The sequence below is a fragment of the Trachurus japonicus genome, chromosome 14 (genome assembly GCF_045865225.1).
Source record: "Trachurus japonicus isolate A0001 chromosome 14, Traja_1.0".
In the NCBI taxonomy this organism is placed as follows: Eukaryota; Metazoa; Chordata; class Actinopteri; order Carangiformes; family Carangidae; genus Trachurus; species Trachurus japonicus.
In genome coordinates, this window is record NC_140920.1 from 11,519,946 (window position 1) to 11,525,945 (window position 6,000).

At 41.8% G+C, this 6,000-nt stretch overlaps 1 protein-coding gene across 1 annotated transcript in view; it reads right to left on the reverse strand.

Annotated features, from left to right (window-relative positions):
* The window catches only part of gabra3 (gamma-aminobutyric acid type A receptor subunit alpha3), an 84,440-nt gene extending 78,711 nt beyond the window's left edge, over positions 1 to 5,729 (reverse strand). Inside the window, exon 1 of the mRNA XM_085797510.1 lies at positions 5,603 to 5,729. The gene's annotated coding sequence lies outside the window, so the exon portion shown is untranslated. The remainder of the gene's footprint in view (positions 1 to 5,602) is intronic.
* Positions 5,730 to 6,000: the final 271 nt, after the last annotated feature.

Consider the following 6,000-nt stretch of genomic DNA (forward strand, 5'->3'; position numbering starts at 1 on the left):
CTGCTTAGTTTTTAAAATGTCAGAAAATACCTGTCCTAATTAAAATAATTTAGTCTTTTGTCTGAACTGAATGTATTCAATTGATTGTAACACAATGGAAACTAAAAGCAGTAAATTCTAACAAATGAGAAACTGGGACTTGTGTTTGGCATTTTTGCAAGAAAAAAACAACACGACTTAAAAATAATTTTTTGCCATCTTAAAGGCCAGTGCCTTGGCAGTTAGATAAAAATGTCTCAGGTCATTTGCATACACGCATATTTTTTTGCATTTGGATAATATGAAGCCAAATCTGAAAACAACACAGACCCAAGAGGCTGTGTCTCTGTGAGGGCGCCCTGGCAGGTTTTGATTCTTTCCTTGCTCTCGCATGTTGATTATTTTGCCTTTTATGATTTTGCACCGTGATGGGAGCAGATGCCCACTCTAGAGGGAACATGTCAAAACTGCAATTGAATTTTGAAAAGATTCATTGCACACTGGCAAAGCAGGAACACATACACGCGCAAATGCATGCACACGCACACACATAATGTTCATTGTTTTCCTTGATGAAATGGTGTGCAGTGAGCACCAGGCTGTTGCAAGATAACCACAAAAACATGTTCTCTGCTACACCTCACATTGGATATATTATTATTACAGTATCTCCACTTTTTTGCAGTTTTCCAGTCGATGCAGTAAAAATGATATAACCACTGTGACACATACAATTTACTCCATTTAATGATTCATTGGACAATTAAAGTTTCTTTCTGCCCTCGAACCAGAAACCAGCTAGCGCCACTTGTTCTCAATAAACACTCCATCACATCTTTAGCCAAATACACCAGGGGGCCTAATGTATAAATGATGCAAACGGAAAAACTATGCGTTTTTCTTATATCTCTCATATAATTTGGTATTTATAAACACAGTGTGTGGCGAGAATGTCCTCACCTCACACATTGGTTTCACCAACCTCCTGGAGCTTCAATTGATTGTCATCATTACAAGTTTTGCTGTTCACGAAGCAAAACCAATGTTTCCAATTCATAAAAGGATAATAATTGTGTTTGTCTGCTCAGTGTTTCCTTTGGAATAATTTAATATCATTTTTATTTGTTGTGAGTCATTCTATAAACGAACACATTATTTTAATATTTACCAATCACAATGTTAGATGTCTGTCTGAAGCCGCCTCATTAACATGTCTCTAGTCCCAATAAACTAAGTTCAGAATAAACAGGACTTTATAATGGGAATACGGTAAAATAATGTGAATTTTTCTTCTCATGAAAGTAATGGCAAAGCACAGTCTTGAGACTGCACAGTCTGACTGCACAGAGTTTTATGCATTTGGCCTCAGGTCGGCGATTACAGGAGGTTATGGAGCCACACTTGACTGGATTGTCTCATGCACCTTGATTCATCAAATCTGCACTCACTGTCTTTGCCAGTAACCTTCAAGCTATGTTTCTCAATTTATCTGGATCAGGTACAAAGTCTGACCGGCTCACTGTCTCTGACTTGAAAAGCCTAAAAACTCCTCTTAGCCCTCTGCCAGCTTCAATCAGAAGTCCAATATTTAATGCTTTAATTCCTTTTCACTGCCAGTCGATCAAATGAATGCACAGCTGGGTCAATTCTTCACTGGACAAATAGCACTTTAAAAAGGTTTTACAGTTTTAAATAAAACATTTATCTTTGGCCATCATTGTTCCACGTCTTCAGTGTGTGTAACAGAACTGCAGACATTTTTGGAGTTTCTCAGGAAATACAGCCTTTCAAATACAGCCCATCCTGATATACAGCTTAAAGGCTCATGGAAGAGTCTGGCACTAGAGAGATTTTGGCCATCACATCTAACTAACCTGTCACCTCAAAGGTCACAGTCAAGTCTGACAGACATACAGTTTTGGGGAGGAATTATGACGTTTTATTCCAACAATTCAAACATGCAGATTTGATTGTGGCTCCAACGCCTGTCGGGATCTGAGATTTCTTGCTCTTTTAGTTTCTTAGGAGACGGTTCTGTCACAGTCATTTCCTCCTCTCCTCTTCACTATGTCATACAAACAGATTGTAAGAAACAAGAGGTGAACATCTGTGGTGACAATGGAGTCAAGTGTGCTAAATTGTGCAAAAATGTTGCTCTCATTAAAATTCCTCTCGTCATCGTTGCGATCGCTCAACCCCAACAGAAAAGAATGACTTGGCAAGTACAGCTACATACAAAAATATACTTGGAAACCACATCTTGGTGATGATCTGACAGCGCTACTTTGAACGAGGTAACGACGAGCTCCAGCAGTCTTTCATTAAACAATAGTCGATGATTCGCTCCGCTCATAATGTTCCTGTTGAAAATGAAAATGAAACGCCGCTTATGCGCATTCACATGAGATCATTGTTGTCAGAACTCCTCTGACTCTGCCAGGATCAGTAGCACTGCTCTGTGGAGTTTTTATGCAACAAATTACACATATGGCAGAGAATTTGTACAGGATTTAGACCAGTGACAATCACAGAAATTATCATAAATCAGTGGGCGTCTGGAGGAAACATTATTCCTACGTGAGTGGAGCTTCTGTGATTAATCTCACTCCTCTCCTGCACGTAAATGGGGAAATGATGGGAGCTCTCCATGACTGATGATAAATGATGGGAAGTACATTTCTTGGAAGCAGTGAATATGTTGAAATACTGTATTCTAAGTAATGCAAAAGTACTCAACAACCTTAAAATATTTAATTCCTTCACTATAAATTATGTTTTGTTGTGTGTTTCTGCATCTCTGTGTGTGTATTAACCCAACATGGCCTTGTCATTGTCCTGCTGTGTTCCTCTTTGCATCATCTTTGCCCCCATGGAGCCAAAGCTTCTTGGTCATGACTGACACAATCATGGTTTAGGCTTCAACATACTTAGAGGGCTCTCGTGATTACCTCCTGTCAGCTGTTATCACTATCATCATCAGCCAGTAGCTTTGTGCCTCAGTCCCATCTCCACTTAAGCTGTGTGGCTGATCTCAGTACACATTGGCATCTCTAAAACAAGCTTCTTTGTAGGACAGTGTGTGTGAGAGAAACTGTGGTGGAGGGTAACCCTATTATCTCTCTTACTGACTCATTTCCAATACATGTTGTAAACATTAACATTAATTTATGGGCGGGATATTTGCCTCCTGCAAAAAAAAAAGGCAAATAGTGCTTTCCCCTAACACTTAGGGAGACATTACCCTCATTTATTTTGTAATAATTTGAGATTCTTTCCATTTTACTGCACCGCGCCTTACTGTGCCTTGAGGAACAATATAGAAATGCTAATCCCTGCAACAATCTGCCTCTATCTTTGCAACACGTTTTATTTGAGCGCATTTGCATGCAAAACCCAGAGAATAGCAATTACAAACAGCTCCTCTCTTCACGCCACTTCAGATGTATCAGGTTCGCTAAGTCACAGAAGCACAGCATATCTATCCTGCAACACTCGGAAGAGATAACACCTTCTCCTTCAACCAAATCTGCTCCCCCTGACACGTTCCCTTCTGGACAATAAATCTGAGTTTGCTTCTCTTCCGCCACCGTGCAAGCTATTTACTGTGTGAGACGGGGGCCTCTCTGCTCCGTATGTCTCAGCAGATGAAGAAACTGGCTGAGAAAAGTCATTTACTTGTGGTCACACTCATGAGTCCAGAGAGTCATCGCATTATGAGGCCTGTAAGCGTGCAGACTGAGAGATTGCAGAGGAAGGGGGAGAAAAAAATAAAAGGCTGCACACTAGAGCTACAGATGACTGTGCATTACATCAAATAAGAGGTGTGGTTTAAAGAAAAAAAAACAGTGAATATGTAATGTGCAACTCTCGCAGGCGGCGGCAGACGGAGTGAGAGGGCGGGAAATTCTCCTCAGAATGAATGACATCTTTTAACCTTGACCTGGATGATGTCCAGTAATTAAAGCCAAAGCGTGGCCTCTGACATGGGCGGGTTGAGGAGCATGAAAAGATTAAGCTAAAATTAATGCAACATCATTTTTTTCCTCTGATCTGAAATATTTGGCTGTGGAGTCTTTACTCCTCAAGCTGTGCACACACAACACTCCTCAGCTAAAATGTGCAGGGATTGTTTGCGATAAACATCTAATTCGGATGAGTGCCACCAATAACCACAATCACAATCAGCTCCACAAGCATGGACACTCAGTCAGGGACTCTATCCAATCCTTCTCCATGGTGGAAACCATTTGTTGCCTCCATGTGCTTGACACCGTTTCTTCTCATGGCAGCTAACAACAAACAACGCAACAGTAATTGTGAGAGTGCTTCTCCTGCGTTGACCCAATTCCACATGATTTTTTTTTTTCTGGCAGCAGAGTTTGCATGTGCATGTGCTCCAGCAGTGGGTGACATGTAACATGAAGGTTTGTTATTTATTTAAGAGGCTGTGTTTTGATCTTATAGAAAACATCATTGCGGTGGGGCATGGTGAGAAGCATATGTGCCCACTGACATACGATATACTAAACATGAGAGAGAGAGTGACCAATAGAAACAGAGAGATGAGAGAAGGCAGACAATGTTTTTAATGAGGCTGTCTCCTTATTACACACAACTATATTGAGTTTAAATTATTAAGAGAAAACTATTCCCTTAAATTAAAACGTGTGGCCACATGGGATGTCTTTTCTCTCTCTTTTCCCCCCCTCCTCTCTCCTCTGTGGTTATTAGTTAATCAAACATGGCATCGCTATTAATTGTACTGGCAGTGTTGTTGTGAGAGGTGGGGGTGGTGGTGGTGGTGTTGGGGGGTGCAGACAGATGCTAGACCCTTCTCTGTGAAGGGGGCGTGGGGGTTTACTCCAAGGTTAAGTTAGCCTCTGCTCAACAGTGTTGTCACAGGTTGCGGTTGCTTTTTTTTTTTTTCTTCTTCCTTTAAACTGTATGGGTCTCCTGCACGCGCTGGCTGGGTCAGAGCGCGAGGCATGGAGTTGAACAGTGCAGATTCAAATTTGAATCATTCACGGAAACGTCACGCGCACTGTCGTTTTCTTTTCTCTCTCTTTCTCTTTCTTTTTTTTCTCTTTCTGTGCAATTGCCCATTAACGTAAAGTAACAGTTAAGGCTAATCGTCAGAGCTGCTGTGTCGCATTATTGTGTTGTTACCATCCGACTGTCCAGAGAAGTCAAGCTGAAGAAAACCATTTAACACCACCGCCATCGCCTCAACTGCATTCCGCACACTAAATAAAGAAATTATCGCACAAACAAAAAGAAAAAGAAGAACAAAACAACTGAACAACACACATTTGTTGCGTTCACAGACCAAACAATACTACTTAATTCCCAGGTGAAACGTGTATCATCATAGAGGGCTGGCTGGCTACACGCAGCGCCGCATCCACTTCAGCATGCAAGAGGAGACCTGTTAAACCATCAATTATACTGCGGTACATACACAAACAGCAGTTGTTGCATGTGAATGAAACATTGCTGTTAAGCACATTTGCAACCATCTCCGGCTATTATCCTGACAGCGACATGTGCTAAACCCAACAAATCACGTTACATGAAACACACCGTAGGTAATGACAGGCATTTAGAGGAACAATAATAATCTCACCAGCAGCAACGAGGCTTCAGCTCCGGCTTGTTTCCTTCTCTTTCTCTCTTTCTCTCTCTCTCTTTCCCGACTGTCTCTTTCCTTGGAGTTAATGAGGTTGTGTCGTTTGGTCCGGCTGATTTCTCCCTCTGCTCTTATTGTCCACTGGGTTTGGGTTTTCTTTCTGTTTTCTTTTCTTTTTTTCTCTTTCTTCTTTTTTCTCCAGCGGTGAAATAATAGGGAAATCGGCGTCCTCTCGCAAAGCTCTGCCCTCTTCAAACTAACCTTCCCGCCCCCTCCTTATACCCATCTCAGATTGGCGCTGGCCAGGAGGGGCAAACCCTGGACCCGTAGGGCTGGTTTCAGAGGCGGTGATCTGTCACGCGGATCAGTGCCCACATGGACATGCGGTGGACGTT